The sequence below is a fragment of the Argentina silus genome (assembly GCF_951799395.1).
Source record: "Argentina silus genome assembly, chromosome: 10".
Classification (NCBI taxonomy): domain Eukaryota; kingdom Metazoa; phylum Chordata; class Actinopteri; order Argentiniformes; family Argentinidae; genus Argentina; species Argentina silus.
In genome coordinates, this window is record NC_139664.1 from 18,799,982 (window position 1) to 18,822,411 (window position 22,430).

Sequence of the window (22,430 nt, forward strand, 5' to 3'; positions counted from 1 at the left end):
AAAACCAAAAAAGCAATTTAACAGTATGAGTCCTTATTCATGACCAAAAACTATGTTTGAAATGAGAATTTATGGCTTGTCAAAAGCTGCAAATTACAGGAAATTCAAAATGAGCATCACCACCCATAACATCACCTATGCACAAACAAGGTTTTCCAGCACGCAGCTTTAATGTTGCGTTAATGTTACTGTATGTTGGTCTACTGTACTTCAAACAACATGTACTCACCACTGGGCAGGTTTCGTAGGATTCAAAGCTTCTCTCGAACAGCCTAATTCATCCTCTTCAGAGTGATGGTACACACCCATAGAGGACAGACTGCATACAGAAGAATATGCAGGTCAGTGCTTCATTGAACAGGTCTGTTGTGCCCCACCTAAAACTTAAGTCCATCATGGAAACCCATTTGGGGGCTTCTGCCCACCTACTTAAGACAAAAAGCTGTGTGCTGTAAATTTGTAAATTTTGTTAATATTTTGCTATTTTGTACATTTTCTGGCAATACTTACTATTGTTTTTTATGTCCATGCAGCAACCTCACCAAGTCAATTTCCTGTATGTGCAAATATACTTATACCAAATAAAAGAATTCTGATTCTGAAACACGAACGCATGTATATGTTTCTTGGTTTACACACATAGGCCTCATTTATTTGTATATGATACTAGAACGTAAGCCTATTCTAATTGTAACATGACCACACTTATTGTGAAACAGAAGGGAAAACATTGTTATCCTAGTAAAGGCACCCCTTTCATTCATGTCATTATGATTATCTGCAATAGCGTTCACATAACGTAGCTAGCAAGCTATAGCTAGTCCAGGCGAAAGCTAAGCATTTACTAAACCATATAGTTTATTGGTTTGATTCCAGCGAATATCGTAGCCAATCTCTCATCCATCCATCCATCCACGTCTTGAAACTACTACTATTGAGTGGAGGGCAGCACGTTCAAAAGCCGTCACAACATAGCAATGTTGCTGTATCTGCAGCTTAGTTAGACTAGCATTCATCAAAAAAAGTTAGCACTTTGGTCTTCACCATAGATCGTCTAAGGGCATGTGAATGCGATATGTTATACATTTAATAACTGTATTAACTGTAACTGTATTAACTACGAACTTAACTCGGTCTCGATGCAATGCTCTGGGACATAATCGGTTATTATGTAGAAATTGCTGTTGGTCTGACTAGAGAAATGTCATAGGTATGTCATGAGGCACCTGGTAAACGGAAACAGCTAAACTAATTGTTACAATATTCAGTCAGCACCTTATATATATATATATATATAAAGGATAACCAACGAAAAGAAAACTAATCAACGACGTGGAGGTGTAAATCGGCCTGAGGCTTGGCGGGAGTAACGTTCACCTTCGGCTGAGTCTCGGACCGTTTTACGCCTCTACGGCGTTGATTATTCCTACATAATTCCCACTATGTCCACTTAGAACACAATCACAATAAATGTCACTCGAACGAAGGTAATGGATTCCAAGATCTGTTGTGTATCTTGTGAAGCCATCAGATACATGGGATGTTTCTCTGTACAGCTGTCCAACGTGGCTGGAAATGGTACATCCTTTGCTGCCCCCTTGTGGTAAAAGGTGGACCCGACAACTTAAAATGGCTTAGGCTACACACCCAAACTGTATATTGTGGCCTGGTGGTTTTTGCTCTGACATGCACTGTCAACTGTGGGACCTTATATAGACAGGTGTGTGCCGTTCCAAATCATGTTCTATCAATTGAATTTACCATAGGTGGACTCCAATCAAGTCATAGAAACATCTCAAGGATGATCAATGGAAACAGGATTCACCGGGGTTCAATTTCGAGTGTCATAGCAAAGGGTCTGAATACTTATGTAAATGTAATACTTCAGTTTTTTATTTTGAATAAATTAGCAAACATTTCTAAAAACCAGTTTTCACTTTGTCATTATGGGGTATTGTGTGTAGATTGATGAGGAAAAAAATGAATTTAATCCATTTTAGAATAAGGCTGCAACATAACAAAACGTGGAAAAAGTTAAGGGGTCCGAATACTTTAGAATGCATGTATGTTTAGAAGAGGAGCGCTTGCGACCATTTCACCGTACTTTCACTCACTCCACTGTATGCCAGTACATATATCAATTAATGACCAAAAACTATGTTTTAAGTGAGAAGTTATGGCTTGTCAAAAGCCGCAAAAGACAGGACATTCAAAAATGAGCACCACCACCCATAACTATGCACTAACAAGGTTTTCTAGCACACAGCTTTGATACCAAGTTATAGTGCTGTATGTTGTACTTCAAAAAACATGTAGGCCTACTCAGCACTGGGCAGGTTGCTTAGGATTCAAAGTTTCTCCCAAACAGCCTAATTCATACTCTCAGAGTATGTGTTCTTCAAGATAGTGATTTATATTTTTGCATGATACAATACAAGTTCCTTTTTATTGCCACACAACCTAAGTTAGTGGAGTTTGTTTTCAGTACAGTATGGTGGGGAACTCTGACATACACTACAATGAACAGAAGACAGACAACACAACACAGTCCAATGCACTGTAAATTGCACTCGGTCCATGGTTTTTACACCGGAAGGTGATCTGCTGCTAAATTACCAAAAATGTGATCCCATCACTATTTAATAAATCTATCAGAAAAGCAAAAACATTTAAGAACTAGGCCTATTCATAAATATGACAGTGGATGACATGTTTGGATATAAAACAAAACTTCAGCGACAATACTGTAGGTGAGAAACATGCAACAATAGGCCCGTGAGATAGACATAATATTACGGATTTACATAATATGATGGTACACAAATTGCATGAATGTCGCAGAGCATTAGCGATAAATCCAGGCAGTCGGACTCGAAGTTTGGACAATATAAATAGTGAAGTGACCCGCTGACCAATCGATCCTATCGTTTCTTTCTTTAAGTGATCGATGAAAACATCGAGGTCAGGCATAGACTTTTACTCGAGTCCAGTCTAGAAAGCGAACTATGGGGAAAAAAATACGAAAAGAAGATGCCATTCAAATTCAGACATAACTAAAAGAGACTAAAAGAGAACAGCTCATGTTGTTTTAAAGTGTAGCTGCTTGTACCACACTAATAGCAACGACTGAGAACCTCAGAGACAGGGATTTGGACTTGAAAGTAGATGATTTTGCTGAACACAAGGCGCTTCAAATGAGTGAATAGTAGGCATCTTTTCGTAGCGGATGGGAGGGGATTGTTGATATAGCCTATCTCATGGTATAATGCAAAGGACGTCTCGCCAGTTATTAACAGTAGTTTAATAGCTGTCATTATTCGAACATGTGGGGCCAATCAAAGACATTTTCACCCGGCCCGTCGTGAGTAGCTTCGCCACTGCGCTATCTTTTGTGTAAATTGATAAATAGCTTTTTCGTGTACTCATCTTCATCCACAGCCGTCTTTATAATTAAATGGAGTTATTTTTTTCTAAGCTGTGAATTCATTAATTTGTGTGACTTGTGAAACGTATGACATTTTATTAGAAATTCAGAGGTTGTCATGGAGATAGCTTGGCGCTGGCACGACAGAAAAAGTGATTGACAAATGTCAACGGTGATGACGTCATCGTAACAATGGGCTTGTATTGATATATAATCGTATCGACAGACGTGAAGCTCATTTCTGCAAGTTGCGGTATGGAACAAGCTTCGAAAGGAAAACAGGTAGGCTACATTTACTAACAAAGCATTTTATGTCATTTTATTTTAGTCATTCGACTCTTGACAATTGTGGTTATGGTGTACTCTGCTTACTGTAACTCTCAACTTTACTGTAACTCTCAAATAAGAAGGGTGTGAAATCAGGCTTACTTAACATGGCACTGCAATACAACTGTTGAATTCACCTAAAAATTGACCAAATGCCCATATGTGCACAAAATGCAGTTTTTACAGTATGTATGCATATAGCTGAGTTGCTTCTTTTTCAGAAGAACGCCTCCTTGGCTCCTGAGACAATGGGGATACCCCCTAAATCAGCCAAGCATCCTCATCCACCAGTGGGAAGGCCTCCTCAGATTTTGAGAAAGACTCCTGAGAATACTCGGAGCAGATTGGCTGCGATGACCAAACTTCCTGTTTTACCTGGGGTTGGCCTCACGTTGACCAGGTTACGCCTGGGTGAAACGGTAGGCCCTGTGACACACTACACCTCATTTCAGATCCGAATATTGCCAATGAAAGTAAAGGTAGACATGTAGGCTCTGTACAGAAACAGCCCCTAGTCCCTATTCCCCAAGACAGTTGTGTATATTTGAAAGGACTGGATAGGTATAAGCAAGGCCCTGTCCAGTAACATAGCCACTACTCTCAAGACATGAGTACATCTGAAATGACTGGGTAGTCATAAACAAGATGGCTAGTAGATTCCACCTATTCTGTCGTAGGACATGTTTTAGTTACTAACATGCGAAAGAGGAAATTACAGTACATGCTTTATCAGATTCAGATTAGCTTCACAATCCTTCTTTAAAAAGACATGATGGTCAGAGCAAAATCCAAGGGCCAAACTCATCATGTTTTACCAGCTTTCCCCTCATCTAGGCCCATCAGAGCAGTTAGAGAATTATAAAGAAAGATTGCATTTTAAAAGTGACCCTCTTACTTACCAAGGGCCAGACTGTGGTGTAGTAAAAGTAAACTACTAATGTCATTCCTCCAGTTGTTCCAGCCAACAACCGATTTCAACCTCAGTGACCCCAACTGTCACATTATGAGGCCCAGTTACAGCAGCTTGCATGACCCAAACCTCAATGATTACTACCATAAGAAGGACATGCATGACAAGTTGAAGAAGCAAAACTTCATCACGGAAGATGACAAAGTAAGTTCATGTGATGCGTATTACTCCTTACCATTGTAAGGTGAAACTGAACTTAATTAATGATGTTTCAGGATACACTTTAATCCATATTTATTTCTCACATAATGTTGTATCTTCCCAAGGTTGTATGCTCGTTGAAGGAGTACAACACCTTCAAACAGTACCTGGATACTGTTAAAACTGACCTTGACAAATCCTTCAGAATAAAGATGGTAATGTTCAGTGTTCTAAAATAAACATTTAGTCGAGATCACACATGAAGTAACTTGATTATAGACATTTGAAATAATCGCTCAAATAATCTCTGTAACATGCCCTTTCCTCATGTTGGTACATCCAGTATCTAAAATATGCAAATACAGTTTTTATTTGATCATATTTCAGAAGGAACACATGATGAATCTAGTGAAGCTGCAAGGGGAAGGCCAGATTGCTGAGAATGTTACTCTGGCTGACATGAGAGAGTTTCTGTTGGAGGAAGGAGCTAAGAAACTGAAGCAACTTCAGTCGACCAGTGATTCCAGGTGGGCAGGATGTACATTTGTGACCACATCCCCATTGTGATGAATGATTAAAACTTGGACTGAATCTGTATAGCCTCTTATGAATGTATTTTGTTCTGTGTTGGAAATGTCCAGTAAACGATTTGTTGAATTCAGTGATAGGGACAGGGGACAGAAAGATGGCCTGCAAACTGCATCATGTGTCACACAGACAGAGGACGTTCTCTGTAAACAGCTGGTAGGGATGTTAAGGAGAGCAAACACTGTTAGAGATTTGAGATTTGATAATGACATGAAAATGACAGTTCCTTGATCTTATGCAATTGCTTTGAAATTACCATGTACTCTAAGAGTAGTATTAAACTCCTGTTCCTATCCGATGCAGTATGAGGAGCGATCTCGGCTCAAACTCATTGAAAAGGATGTACAGCAAGAGGTCAACAAGGCAAGGTACCTGAAGGAGGTCAAAGACCAGCAGGACAGCAAGGTAAAATGTTACACTTTTATATTTTACAAAGCTCCCAAAAACGTATTAAAAACTAACAGCACATCCAGCTTCAATAATTCAGAGATGTATGGAATGATAGAACCAACACATCTGTTTTAAGCCATGGAAGCTGTGTACAAATGTCAATGTTTTTACCCTAGAACAATAAACCTTTAGTATTTTTGCACTTCAATGTCACAAGAAGGGTGATAGCTTATGTGGCAGCTAAGTTGACAAGTTCCAATTCAATAACCTTGTTTTTACCTTGGACATAACCAAATAATGTTTCTCCTCACAGAAAAAAAGTATGTACGAACTAAAACAAGCCATTCAGCAGAGAAAAATGCAAGAGATGGTGAATAACATCCATGACTATAAAATAATGACAGAAGCCAGTAGCAATGGCAAAAGGATCATGGAACAACTATATAAAACACCACAACTTGGTAAGATTTCACATTAAGTCATGGGATTTGGGGTTGAAAGTTTCAAGACCATTTAAAATCAACATGTAAAACAAAATCACATCAATTATCTATACTGTGAAAAAGATTGTTTCACTGGCAGGTAAGTCAATTTCACTGACAAAGTATCGTAACTAATACATATATATTCACTGCCTATTGTTTTTGAGGGGCATTTCTGTAATTCTGTAATGTATGGTGGCCACAGTATTGACATGTTCATTGCCAATTAATAAGAGATTGTGAATATATGTCATTTGACATTTTCTGTATTTGTAGGGATGACTCCAATGGATGAGCATTGCCTGCTCCAAAGGAGACGAACCCTGGAACGCCTTGCACCTCTGCCCAGCAACGCCAGAGTGAAGGTGGAGAAGGCGAACAAGACAGAGCAGGTACAGATGAAATAACATTGTTGGTATTTTTGGGGTCAGGGTTATTATATTGATGTTACTCATTATACACTTTCAAGGTCACACTTTGCATTACATTGCCTCTTTAACTGTGTAACAACTTGATAATTACACTAGTGACAACATTGTATTAATAAGCTGTTACCTAGTACCTTTTTTGTTTTAAGGGGTAGAATAGATGTAGCTTTGAAATGAGTAAATAGGATTGGAGAACATGAAAAGAAAATAATAATTATACTTCTACTTACAGTCTAAAATTATTCAAGGCAAGAAAATAAGACAATCAGAGAGGAAGAGTTCTAAAGGACCTGTCGTGAGGCTCCCCAGTTACCCAATACTGGCGAAGACTCTGAAATCAGGCGCCTTCACCAAAGCAACGTCTCAGACGCAGCTAAAATCAGTCGTCAGGCATGCTGTCCTAGACCATCTAGGTACAAAGGGCGTCAGGAGGCGGCTAGCTGAGTCAATCAAGTGTGAGGTGAAACTCAAGACTTCGGCACGAGGGTCGAAACCAGCAGCACAACGGGCTTGCAGTGCCAGAATTGCTTCTGACATGCTGAAGTGTGTTTCTCGGGTTGTCAATCCATTTAAACCCAGCGACGAGCCCGTCTGCAGGATTCTCGGGGGGAATAAAGATAAAAAGCCCAGCGGTCAATCGGATGATCCATCATCCATGGATGAAGAAAAGCTCAACAGCTATGTGACGACGTTGATCGCCGGTATTTTGGAGGAGGTCAAGCAGCAAGTCATCGTAAAGGTTCAACAGGTCTGCCCTAAAGTATTTCAAGTGGCCACTGCAAAGGCAAGCAAAACTGCCCTGGATGTGGTTACCAATATGCTGGAGGATGTGAAGGACCATGTAATGCAGGGCAACATTGGACTAAACACATTTTTGGATGTTGAAGCGGTAAATCCAGAGCCATTTGACAGCCAATCTCCTACGATGTCGGCTTTAGAGGTGGCACATGCTGAGATGGAGGAGGCCGGGCTCCAGTCCGAGCTAGACGATGGACATCCAGGGACCTGGATGTCATCAAAAAACATGGACTACATTGCCACAGGCCTCATGGAAAGTGTGTTTAATAACATACTGGATCAGGACCTCGTACTGCTTCAGGAGCCCGGCACATTGGTCTCACATGAAGTCTCTGTGCCCCCAACAGATGGAGAGATGTCTAACTCTGTGGTTAGTCAAGGTTCTTTGAAACCACCCTCCCCAGTCAATTGTGTGACTTCCCTTAAAGACAAATATGTTTCGATGTCCGCAGGCAATGATCATTTTGCATGCAGCAGAGGCCTCTTCTCTGCACTCCCTAATTTTCCTTTAAAGGGAAAAGTTACTGAACAGATTTCATATTCGAAGGGGTCTGTGTCCATGGAAGAGCAGCTACGGTCCATCTCCCCATCACCCAATGTGACTGAAGCAGAGAGTCAGAGGATATCTGACACAGATGAAGAGGACGGGAAATCCACATCCCCAGTGCCGCTCCAACTGTCGTCCACCATGTCGGTCCTGGATGTTAACCGGCTCCTCACCCCAGGCAGACAGGAGAAGCTGGGGTTGCCATGGCGACCAACGCATCACCTGATAGATAACCCGGGTGTCCCTCCAAAGAAGGTGAAAATTCACACCGTCTACAGAAACCCCCTTTTCTTCCCCAGTGAGGCCGTGCAATCGACCAGTACGTCCTCGTCTGATGGAGAATCCTCTACTCCAGAGAAGGCCCTGAGTCAGGCTGGCTCAGATGAGGAAGGAGTCGATGAGAACATGCTGGCCTGGATGACCTCTGTTCGGGACACCCTCAACGCATTTCCGCCCATTGCACCTACCCCACCCACCTCACACCCTCCTTCACGCCGTGGTTTATCTACCAGAAGAAGAACTGTCTCCAGAACCTCACCTCAGAGAAAGAGTGAGAACTGAGAAGGACTCAGTTGCCTGTATTATTTTGAATTGCATTGAAATAATGTAAAAATATATTCAAAATGAAAGAGAACACCCTGTCCAGTTCTTTTCAGTCTTTCTGATATTTCTCCTTACGATGTCCATCTTGGTCTTTCTCACAGTTGCCTTTCTTCAATGTAACATGTACATTTCATACACAGTTGCTCCTCTGTTCACTATACATTGCAGATAGATAGATATTTGTATTCGATACAAAAACATATGTTTTTAAGTCAGATATTTTGAGTTGTCAATAGCCGAAAAAGACCGGAAATTCAATTGAGCGCCATAACTCAAAATATGACTGTTACTACAGTAGCTTTGTTGGGCTACTGTACTTCAAACAACATAGTTACACTCAGCACTGGACATGTTGTTTAGGATTCACACCTTAATGGGATTAATTAGAGACTCCGTTTTGGCAAGTAGATATCTTGGTCATCTCAGGCCATGAGTAAACCATTTCAACAACAGTTTTGAACAATACCATTACTATATAATGTTAATACACTTCAGTATATGTAAAGTAATTTGCATATAACCCAGCATTTCTGTCTAAAATGTAAGTTTTGGTTAACAATAGCACTTACAGTTTGCTTATTTATTGGATTCAATGCTCATTTTGAGATTGGATTATGTATTAACAGTGCTAACCTTCAGTTTTGTGCATTTAGTTGCCAACTGTAACATAACACAAACACAAGGTATGGCAGGTAGTCACATATTAACGTGAACATCCTATGGGCTTACTTGCTTGGAGGTTGGCCTTGTTTAGAGATTGAGTTACTGAATTGAATGGAAACATGTCATATCCCCCTCAAACATAATTGGGACTGAATGGTTGAATATTTAAAACCAAAAAAGCAATTTAACAGTATGAGTCCTTATTCATGATCAAAAACTATGTTTTAAATGAGAAGTTATGGCTTGTCAAAAGCTGCAAAATACAGGAAATTCAAAATGAGCATCACCACCCATAACGTCACCTATGCACTAACAAGGTTTTCCAGCACGCAGCTTTAATGTTGTGTTAATGTTACTGTATGTTGGTCTACTGTACTTCAAACAACATGTACTCACCACTGGGCAGGATGCTTAGGATTCAAAGCTTCTCTCGAACAGCCTAATTCATCCTCTTCAGAGTGATGGTACACACCCATAGAGCAGCGTTTCCCAACCGCTGTGCCGCGGCACACTAGTGTGCCGTGAGAGATTATCCAATTTCACTTTTCTTTAATTAACATTTATTAATTATTATCTGCAAATAATATGCCATTGTCGAGTGTCTGTGCTGTAATATAGTGACTGGCAGAGTAATGTAATATTCGTCCGGGTGGCAGCAGGTAGCTAATTGCCTCTTTCCTGCATAGAGACAAGAGAATTAGTGACGCATGCGACAGGTCGTGGTTGACAGTGATGCAGAAGTTTTTAAAATGGAAAAATGCAAACTCCGAACTGGGCCCTGGACAAGATTCTGACCCAGGTGAAGCCCCTAGTATGAGTGGTGGTAAAAAGAACACTGGCCTAGGCTACAGATTCCCAACCGTGATATGCTGACTGTGTAACGCATAAAATGGATTCATGTTGGAAATTGCTCATGGTCCCACATTTAAAAGTAAGAAGTTGTAAGGCAGTAGATTTTGACGAAACAATAAATAACACTAACCCTAACCATACATTTTAAAAACTGTTCACTGGTGCAGGTGTACGCAACATACGTAACCTATTAGATATAGGAGCAAAACAATATTTGAAGCATTCAAACGATCTAAATGGCCACTTTATTGTCAATATACATTATTTTACACTTTGCAAAAAAATGACCACGTCATTTTAGAATATTGGCAAAGCGAGAACATTTTTTAGCACTGCGTGGGGATTTGCTGGGCATTGTTGTCGTGACAACAGACGCAACAATGCCCCTACGTTTAATGCGCAATAAAAACATAATGATTCTAAAATAGTATTCAGACAAGACTGCTTTGATTTCACACTCAACTTTTCAACCGATTAATTAGCATGCCTTTATTCACAACAAATTAAAGATGGAGAGAGGAACGATTGTTGATCTGCTTAAATCAAAGGACAACACGATTTTTCACCTAAGACAGACCCTCCAAAATATGTCTACGGGAGACTTTATAGGTAACAATATGCAGATGTGTAGGCTCCAGATGGAGAGAAAGAGCAGAGAGATGACTGCACAGTACCAGGCCGCTCTGAGTGAGAAGGACAAGAAGCTCTACTCTCTCCGGCAGCTCCTAGACAACCACCAGCTAAACGAGCAGAGAACCATCAGAGCCCTGGAGGATAGGTGGAAGAAGGAGAGAGAAGGTCTAGAGACGGGGAGGAGGCATGTTGTCGAGTGGGGACTCTCCACCTTCAAACAAAAAGATGACGTCATTCTTTCTCTTGGCCTCAAAGTGGAGTCCCTTGAGAAGGAGGCCGAAGCTACCAAGGAGAGAGAGAGGAAATGGGTAGAGGAGAGGAGCGAAATGGAGAGCAGGGCGAGAGACGTAGAGGTGAGGGAGATATTCAGGGTCAAAGAGAAAGAGAAGCAAATCAACTATCTCCTTCAGGCTATGGAGAGGTCTAAAAGAAAACAGGACAAAATGGCCAAAGCCCACACAGACCTCCAGAACCTCTGTGCCTCACAGGAGAAGAACTGGAGAGCAGAAAGGGAGGAGATGGAGAGGCAGGCCAGAGAGGCAGAGCAGAGGAAGATGGAGGAGAGAAATGAGATGGCCACCCTCCAACAAACCCTGGAGTCTCTACAAACCCAACTGGAAGACATGTCCAAGGCCCACGTGGACCTCCAGACCCTCTTAGCTGCTCAGCAGGAGGAACGGAGAATGGACAATAATGAGAAGACCAGAGAGATAGATAGTCTCAGCGAGGCCCTCTACTCTTCCCAACTCTACTCTGTTCAAATGGAAAAGTCCGCTAGCTGTCTCCGGGCCCTCTCTGTGAGAGAGAGGAAGGAGATGAGGGAGATGGAGAGGAGGATGAACAAGGCTGTGGAGAAGTGTCTGACCAAGGAGAAAGAAGTGGAGACCTTGGAAAGAGAGAGGGAGGAGCTGCGACAGCTGCAGAAGCTGAAGGACTGCGAGGATGAAAAGGAGAGACAGGAGATGAGAGATCAGCTCGCCATGAAGGCCATAGAGCTGGAGAAAGCTGAGAAAAAGGTACAGTACTGGCACTTCAATGAATCATTGGACTTATCTACATTACTTTAATGAAAACAGGGTCAAAAACAGTTGATCATCATGTTATAAAGCCCGAAGTTGTTGTCATTACGTGGTTTTGTACTTTAATACCATATCTCGTTTCAGATCCATTCAAGGAAAGGATTCATGAAGTTCTTCAAGCGACAGAACAGGGCCGACATCCCGGATGGAAAGAAAGTGAATGGCAGGAATGAGAGAGAGAAGAAAAAGAAGGAGTCCTGTTAAGGATGATTGCTGTCCTTCTTTTTATTTTTGCAAACCCTCCCCACCACCCCCACCCCCCCCCCACACACTTTTCCTACCTTCCCATCAACCCCCCCCCAGTCCCGTCCTCCAGCCCCCCAGCCCTCCAGCTCCCTAGCCTCCTAGCTCCCTAGCCCCTAGCCCCCAGCTCCCCAGCCCCCTAGCCTCCAGCCCCCTAGCCCCCAGCCCCCTAGCTCCCTAGCCTCCAGCCCCCTAGCCCCCAGCCCTCAACTCTCTCTCCCTCCCCCCTCCTCCCTCTCTCCATCCCTAACCCTAACCCTAACCCTAACCCAATTCTCCTTATAGTCTTATTTTGATCCTTATAGCATTTTCTGTCAAATGGACTGAGATAAATAAACCATCTGATTATCTCCTAAACACCATGACTGAAGTACATCATTGACTTTTATTCTTTTTCCATTGTGTTTATCATCCACCCACTCTCATTCAAGTTCACTTTGTTCTAGCTTAGACTTCCACAGTCTCAATGTCTAGCTCTCATTTAGCCAGTCTGAGTAATGTGCGTGTGTGCATGCATGTGTGTGTGTGTGTGTGTGTGTGTGTGTGTGTGTGTGTGCGTGTGTGTGTGTGTGTGTGTGTGTGTGTTTGTTTGTGTATGTGTGTTTGCATATAGGTAGACGTGTGTGTTTGTGTTTGTGTGTGTGTGTGTGTGTGTGTGTGTGTGTGTGTGTGTGTCTGTCGCTCTCCTTATGTTATGCCAACACACTTAAATATGACTAATACTGTAGGACGACACACAAGCTGCTGTTGTTATAGTTTATAACTTATTTATAACTCATTTTGACATTTTACATTTACACTTTAGCCATTCAACGCTCTTTTCTAGAGCCACGTATGCACAATAGGTGCAGTTGTCTAAAGTCAGTGAAACAATATATCACAATCATTGCAAGTAGGCTAATCATTGTGCACAAGTGCAGGTATTTATTAAGTGCAGGTCCCTCACAAGTAGGAAATGTTGGGAAGTGCAATGGTGGTTATTAGAACAGTGCCTCTACTCCCACTCTAGCAATCTGAATTCATCTACAGTAGGTGTAGTTGCGCAGATGTCTCACACGCGAAGCGTATGAAGAAACGCATGCCCTAATATCGGGACAGATTCGTAATTATTTGAGTTGAGTAGATTCTGCGATTACAACAGATTAATAATGAGTTATTTGATTAGGATAGCAGTCTGTTGTATTGTAGCATACAAGTACCGTACGTGTACTGTGCGTAGTCCTACTTTGAAGTCCCCGAACTCCGTGCGTGAAAATATATCCAAATTACCAGTAGCCTAGAGGACAGACTGCATACAGAAGAATATGCAGGTCAGTGCTTCATTGAACAGGTCTGTTGTGCCCCACCTAAAACCTGAGTCCATCATGGAAGCCCATTTGGGGGCTTCTGCCCACCTACTTGAGACAAAAAGCTGTGTGCTGTAAATTTGTAAATTCTGTTAATATTTTGCTATTTTGTAAATTTTCTGGCAATACTTGCTATTGTTTTTTATGTCCATGCACCAACCTCACCAAGTCAATTTCCTGTATGTGCAAATATACTTATACCAAATAAAAGAATTCTGATTCTGAAACACTAACGCAGGTATATGTTTGTTGGTTTACACACATAGGCCTCATTTATTTGTATATGATACTAGAACGTAAGCCTATTCTAATTGTAACATGACCACACGTATTGTGAAACAGAAGGGAAAACATTGTTATCCTCGTAAAGGCACCCCTTTCATTCATGTCATGATGATTATCTGCAATAGCGTTCACATAACGTAGCTAGCAAGCTATAGCTAGTCCAGGCGATACAAGGGATATTTCTCTGGACAGCTGTCGAACGTGGCTGGAAATGGTACTTGCTTTGCTGCCCCCTTGTGGTAAAAGGTGGACCCGACAACTTAAAATGGCTTAGGCTTCACCCCCAAACTTTATATTGTGGCCTGGTGGTTTTTGCTCTGACATGCACTGTCAACTGTGGGACCTTATATAGACAGGTGTGTGCCATTCCAAATCATGTTCAATCAATTGAATTTACCACAGGTGGACTCCAATCAAGTCATAGAAACATCTCAAGGATGATCAATGGAAACAGGATCCACCAGGGTTCAATTTCCAGTGTCAGCAAAGGGTCTGAATACTTATGTAAATGTGATACTTCAGTTTGTTATTTTTAATAAATTAGCAAACATTTCTAAAAACCTGTTTTCACTTTGTCATTATGGGGTATTGTGTGTAGATTGATGAGGAAAAAAATGAATTTAATCCATTTTAGAATAAGGCTGCAACATAACAAAACATGGAAAAAGTTATGGGGTCCGAATACTTTCGAATGCATGTATGTTTAGAAGAGGAGCGCTTGCGAGCATTTCACCGTACTTTCACTCACTCCACTGTATCCCAGTACATATAGCAATTAATGACCAAAAACTATGTTTTAAGTGAGAAGTTATGGCTTGTCAAAAGCCGCAAAAGACAGGACATTCAAAAATGAGCACAACCACCCATAACGATGCACTAACAAGGTTTTCTAGCACACAGCTTTGATACCAAGTTATAGTGTTGTATGTTTGTAATAATGTCCGTTGGACACAGAGGCAGACGCAGTATGTCGGTGAGGGATTTTGTCCCGTTTATTAGCATATACATAGCATATATATATAGCATATATATAGTCTTGGCTTTTCAGCCCGTCTCAACGCTTTCGCGACTTTCCAGTCGTCGTCTCGGGAAAAACCTCCTCTCGTTCCCAGCCCCTCTACTGAAATGACAAAGGCACACACATGTTAAGCACTAGCCAACGAGGCTTCATTTGCCACAGGTGTGCAACGAAGCCTCGCCGACACAACCCTGGCCACGGTCCTGTAGCTCCCTCTACAGGCCGAACGCTGCATGTCCCCCCACAATGTTGTACTTCAAAAAACATGTTGGCCTACTCAGCACTGGGCAGGTTGCTTCGGATTCAAAGCTTCTCCCAAACAGCCTAATTCATACTCTTAGAGTATGTGTTCTTCAAGATAGTGATTTATATTTTTCCATGATACAAAACAAGTTCCTTTTTATTGCCATAGTGTTAGTGGAGTTTGTTTTCAGTACAGTATGGTGGGGAACTCTGACATACACTACAATAAATAGAAGACAGACAACACAACACAGTCCAATGCACTGTAAATTGCACTCGGTCCATGGTATTTACACCGGAAGGTGATCTGCTGCTAAATTACAAAAATGTGATCCCATCACTATCCTGCGAGACAATTAATAATCCTATTAGAAAAGCAAAAACATTGAAGAACTAGGCATATTCATAAATAAGACAGTGGCTGACATGTTTGGATATAAAACAAAAGTTCAGCGATAATACTGTAGGTGAGAAACATGCAACAATAGGCCCGTGAAACAGACATAATATTACGGATTTACATAATATGATGGAACACATATTGCATGAATGTCGCAGAGCATTACCGATAAATCCAGGCAGTCAGGTCTGGACAATATATATACAAGTTTGGACAATATAAATAGTGAAGTGACCCGCTGACCAATCGATCCTATCGTTTCTTTCTTTAAGTGATCGATGAAAACATCGAGGTCAGGCATAGACTTTTACTCGAGTCCAGTCTAGAAAGCGAACTATGGGGGGAAATAAAAATACGAAAAGAAGATGCCATTCGAATTCAGACATAACTAAAAGAGACTAAAAGAGAACAGCTCATGTTGTTTTAAAGTGTAGCTGCTTGTACCACACGAATAGCAACGACTGAGAACCTCAGAGACAGGGATTTGGACTTGAAAGTAGATGATTTTGCTGAACACAAGGCGCTTCAAATGAGTGAATAGTAGGCATCTTTTCGTAGCGGATGGGAGGGGATTGTTGATATAGCCTATCTCATGGTATAATGCAAAGGACGTAACGCCAGTTATTAACAGTAGTTTAATAGCTGTCATTATTCGAACATGTGGGGCCAATCAAAGACATTTTCACCCGGCCCGTCGTGAGTAGCTTCGCCACTGCGCTATCTTTTGTGTAAATTGATCAATTGCTTTTTCGTGTACTCATCTTCATCTACAGCCGTCTTTATAATTAAATGGGTTTGTTTTTTTGTAAGCTGTGAATTCATTAATTTGTGTGACTTGTGAAACGTATGACATTTTATTAGAAATTCAGAGGTTGTCATGGAGATAGCTTGGCGCTGGCACGACAGAAAAAGTGATTGACTTGGCAAATTTGACAAATGTCAACGGTGATGACGTCATCGTAACAATGGGCTTGTATTGATATATAATCGTATCGACAGACGTGAAGCTCATTTCTGCAAGTTGCGGTATGGAACAAGCTTCGAAAGGAAAACAGGTAGGCTACATTTACTAACAAAGCATTTTATGTCATTTTATTTTAGTCATTCGACTCTTGACAATTGTGGTTATGGTGTACTCTGCTTACTGTAACTCTCAACTTTACTGTAACTCTCAAATAAGAAGGGTGTGAAATCAGGCTTACTTAACATGGCACTGCAATACAACTGTTGAATTCACCTAAAAATTGACCAAATGCCCATATGTGCACAAAATGCAGTTTTTACAGTATGTATGCATATAGCTGAGTTGCTTCTTTTTCAGAAGAACGCCTCCTTGGCTCCTGAGACAATGGGGATACCCCCTAAATCAGCCAAGCATCCTCATCCACCAGTGGGAAGGCCTCCTCAGATTTTGAGAAAGACTCCTGAGAATACTCGGAGCAGATTGGCTGCAATGACCAAACTTCCTGTTTTACCTGGGGTTGGCCTCACGTTGACCAGGTTACGCCTGGGTGAAACGGTAGGCCCTGTGACACACTACACCTCATTTCAGATCAGAATATTGCCAATGAAAGTAAAGGTAGACATGTAGGCTCTGTACAGAAACAGCCCCTAGTCCCTACTCCCCAAGACAGTTGTGTATATTTGAAAGGACTGGATAGGTATAAGCAAGGCCCTGTCCAGTAACATAGCCACTACTCTCAAGACATGAGTACATCTGAAATGACTGGGTAGTCATAAACAAGATGGCTAGTAGATTCCACCTATTCTGTCGTAGGACATGTTTTAGTTACTAACATCTTGTTTTACAGCTATCTGATCCAGTCAGCAGGTCTCTGTGGATTGAGACTCAGTCTAGTGTTTTATTACTTGGTAAAATGCAATTAGACCATCTGCGAAAGAGGAAATTACAGTACATGCTTTATCAGATTCAGATTAGCTTCACAATCCTTCTTTAAAAAGACATGATGATCAAAGCAAAATCCAAGGGCCAAACTCATCACGTTTTACCAGCTTTCCCCTCATCTAGGCCCATCAGAGCAGTTAGAGAATAATAAAGAAAGATTGCATTTTAAAAGTGACCCTCTTACTTACCAAGGGCCAGACTGTGGTGCAGTAAAAGTAAACTACTAATGTCATTCCTCCAGTTGTTCCAGTCAACAACCAATTTCAACCTCAGTGACCCCAACTGTCAAATTATGAGGCCCAGTTACAACAGCTTGCATGACCCAAACCTCAATGATTACTACCATAAGAAGGACATGCATGACAAGTTGAAGAAGCAAAACTTCATCACGGAAGATGACAAAGTAAGTTTCATGTGATGCGTATTACTCCTTACCATTGAAAGGTGAAACTGAACTTAATTAATGATGTTTCAGGATACACTTTAATCCAGACCATATTTATTTCTCACATTATGTGGTATCTTCCCAAGGTTGTATGCTCGTTGAAGGAGTACAACACCTTCAAACAGTACCTGGATACTGTTCAAACTGACCTTGACAAATCCTTCAGAATACAGATGGTAATGTTCAGTGTTCTATAATAAACATTTAGTCGAGATCACACATGAAGTAACTTGATTATAGACATTTGAAATAATCGCTCAAATAATCTCTGTAACATGCCCTTTCCTCATGTTGGTACATACAGTATCTAAAATATGCAAATACAGTTTTTACTTTATCATATTTCAGAAGGAACACATGATGAATCTAGTGAAGCTGCAAGGGGAAGGCCAGATTGCTGAGAATGTTACTCTGGCTGACATGAGAGAGTTTCTGTTGGAGGAAGGAGCTAAGAAACTGAAGCAACTTCAGTCGACCAGTGATTCCAGGTGGGCAGGATGTACATTTGTGACCACATCCCCATTGTGATGAATGATCAAAACTTGGACTGAATCTGTATAGCCTCATATCAATGTATTTTGTTCTGTGTTGGAAATGTCCAGTAAATGATTTGTTGAATTCAGTGATAGGGACAGGGGACAGAAAGATGGCCTGCAAACTGCATCATGTGTCACACAGACAGAGGACGTTCTCTGTAAACAGCTGGTAGGGATGTTAAGGAGAGCAAACACTGTTAGAGATTTGAGATTTGATAATGACATGAAAATGACAGTTCCTTGATCTTATGCAATTGCTTTGAAATTACCATGTACTCTAAGAGTAGTATTAAACTCCTGTTCCTATCCAATGCAGTATGAGGAGCGATCTCGGCTCAAACTCACTGAAAAGGATGGACAGCAAGAGGTCAACAAGGCAAGGTACCTGAAGGAGGTGAAAGACCAGCAGGACAGCCAGGTAAAATGTTACACTTTTATATTTTACAAAGCTCCCAAAAACGTATTAAAAACTAACAGCACATCCAGCTTCAATAATTCAGAGATGTATGGGATGATAGAACCAACACATCTGTTTTAAGCCATGGAAGCTGTGTACAAATGTCAATGTTTTTACCCTAGAACAATAAACCTTTAGTATTTTTGCACTTCAATGTCACAAGAAGGGTAATAGCTTATGTGGCAGCTAAGTTGACAAGTTCCAATTCAATAACCTTGTTTTTACCTTGGACATATCCAAATAATGTTCCTCCTCACAGAAAAAAAGTATGTACGAACTAAAACAAGCCATTCAGCAGAGAAAAATGCAAGATATGGTGAATAACATCCATGACTATAAAATAATGACAGAAGCCAGTAGCAATGGCAAAAGGCTCCTGGAACAACTATATGAAACACCACAACTTGGTAAGATTCCACATTAAGTCATGGGATTTGGGGTTGAAAGTTTAAAAGACCATTTAAAATCAACATGTAAAACAAAATCACATCAATTATCTATACTGTGAAAAAGATTGTTTCACTGGCAGGTAAGTCAATTTCACTGACAAAGTATTGTAACTAATACATATATATTCACTGCCTATTGTTTTTGAGGGGTATTTCTGTAATTCTGTAATGTATGGTGGCCACAGTATTGACATGTTCATTGCCAATTAATAATAGATTGTGAATAGATGTCATTTGACATTTTCTGTATTTGTAGGGATGACTCCAATGGATGAGCATTGCCTGCTCCAAAGGAGACGAACCCTGGAACGCCTTGCACCTCTGCCCAGCAACGCCAGAGTGAAGGTGGAGAAGGCGAACAAGACAGAGCAGGTACAGATGAAATAACATTGTTGGTATTTTTAGGGTCAGGGTTAGTATATTGATGTTACTCATTATACACTTTCAAGGTCACACTTTGCATTACATTGCCTCTTTAACTGTGTAACAACTTGATAATTACACTAGTAACAACATTGTATTAATAAGCTGTTACCTAGTACCTTTTTGAAATGAGTAAATAGGATTGGAGAACATGAAAAGAAAATAACAATTATACTTCTACTTACAGTCTAAAATTATTCAAGGCAAGAAAATAAGACAATCAGAGAGGAAGAGTTCTAAAGGACCTGTCGTGAGGCTCCCCAGTTACCCAATACTGGCGAAGACTCTGAAATCAGGCGCCTTCACCAAAGCAACGTGTCAGACGCAGCTAAAATCAGTTGTCAGGCATGCTGTCCTAGACCATCTAGGGACAAAGGTCGTCAGGAGGCGGCTAGCTGAGTCAATCAAGTGTGAGGTGAAACTCAAGACTTCGGCACGGGGGTCGAAACCAGCAGCACAACGGGCTTGCAGTGCCAGAATTGCTTCTGACATGCTGAAGTGTGTTTCTCGGGTTGTCAATCCATTTAAACCCAGCGACGAGCCCGTCTGCAGGATTCTCGGGGGGAATAAAGATAAAAAGCCCAGCGGTCAATCGGATGATCCATCATCCATGGATGAAGAAAAGCTCAACAGCTATGTGACGACGTTGATCGCCGGTATTTTGGAGGAGGTCAAGCAGCAAGTCATCGTAAAGGTTCAACAGGTCTGCCCTAAAGCATTTCAAATGGCCACTGCAAAGGCAAGCAAAACTGCCCTGGATGTGGTTACCAATATGCTGGAGGATGTGAAGGACCATGTAATGCAGGGCAACATTGGACTAAACACATTTTTTGATGTTGAAGCGGTAAATCCAGAGCCATTTGACAGCCAATCTCCTACGATGTCGGCTTTAGAGGTGGCACATGCTGAGATGGAGGAGGCCGGGCTCCAGTCCGAGCTAGACGATGGACATCCAGGGACCTGGATGTCATCAAAAAACATGGACTACATTGCCACAGGCCTCATGGAAAGTGTGTTTAATAACATACTGGATCAGGACCTCGTACTGCTTCAGGAGCCCGGCACATTGGTCTCACATGAAGTCTCTGTGCCCCCAACAGATGGAGAGATGTCTAACTCTGTGGTTAGTCAAGGTTCTTTAAAACCACCCTCCCCAGTCAATTGTGTGACTTCCCTTAAAGACAGATATGTTTCGATGTCATCCCTCAATGATTTGACGAAATCCGCAGGCAATGATCATTTTGCATGCAGCAGAGGCCTCTTCTCTGCACTCCCTAATTTTCCTTTAAAGGGAAAAGTTACTGAACAGATTTCATATTCGAAGGGGTCTGTGTCCATGGAAGAGCAGCTACGCTCCATCTCCCCATCGCCCAATGTGACTGAAGCAGAGAGTCAGAGGATATCTGACACAGATGAAGAGGACGGGAAATCCACATCCCCAGTGCCGCTCCAACTGTCGTCCACCATGTCGGTCCTGGATGTTAACCGGCTCCTCACCCCAGGCAGACAGGAGAAGCTGGGGTTGCCGTGGCGACCAACGCATCACCTGATAGATAACCCGGGTGTCCCTCCAAAGAAGGTGAAAATTCACACGGTCTACAGAAACCCCCTTTTCTTCCCCACTGAGGCCGTGCAATCAACCAGTACGTCCTCGTCTGATGGAGAATCCTCTACTCCAGAGAAGGCCCTGAGTCAGGCTGGCTCAGATGAGGAAGGAGTCGATAAGAACATGCTGGCCTGGATGACCTCCCTTCGGGACACCCTCAACGCATTTCCGCCCATTGCACCTACCCCACCCACCTCACACCCTCCTTCACGCCGTGGTTTATCTACCAGAAGAAGAACTGTCTCCAGAACCTCACCTCAGAGAAAGAGTGAGAACTGAGAGGGACTCAGTTGCCTGTATTATTTTGAATTGCATTGAAATAATGTAAAAATATATTCAAAATGAAAGAGAACACCCTGTCCAGTTCTTTTCAGTCTTTCTGATATTTGTCCTTACGATGTCCATCTTGGCCTTTCTCACAGTTGCCTCTTCAATGTAACATGTACATTTCATACACAGTTGCTCCTCTGTTCACTATACATTGCAGATAGATAGATATTTATATTCGATACAAAAACATATGTTTTTAAGTTAGATATTTTGAGTTGTCAAATAGCCGAAAAAGACCGGAAATTCAACTGAGCGCCATAACTCAAAATATGACTGTTAGTACAGTAGCTTTGTTAGGCTACTGTACTTCAAACAACATAGTTACACTCAGCACTGGACATGTTGTTTAGGATTCACACCTTAATGGGATTGATTAGAGACTCCGTTTTGGCAAGTAGATATCTTGGTCATCTCAGGCCATGAGTAAACCATTTCAACAACAGCTTTGAACAATACCATTACAATATAATGTTAATACACTTAAGTATATGTAAAGTAATTTGCATATAACCCAGCATTTCTGTCTAAAATGTAAGTTTTGGTTAACAAAAGCACTTACAGTTTGCTTATTTATTGGATTCAATGCTCATTTTGAGATTGGATTATGTATTAACAGTGCTAACCTTCAGTTTTGTGCATTTAGTTGCCAACTGTGACATAACACAAACACAAGGCATGGCAGGTAGTCACATATTAATGTGAACATCCTATGGGCTTACTTGCTTGGAGGTTGGCCTTGTTTAGAGGTTGAGTTACTGAATTGAATGGAAACATGTCATATCCCCCTCAAACATAATTGGGACTGAATGGTTGAATAT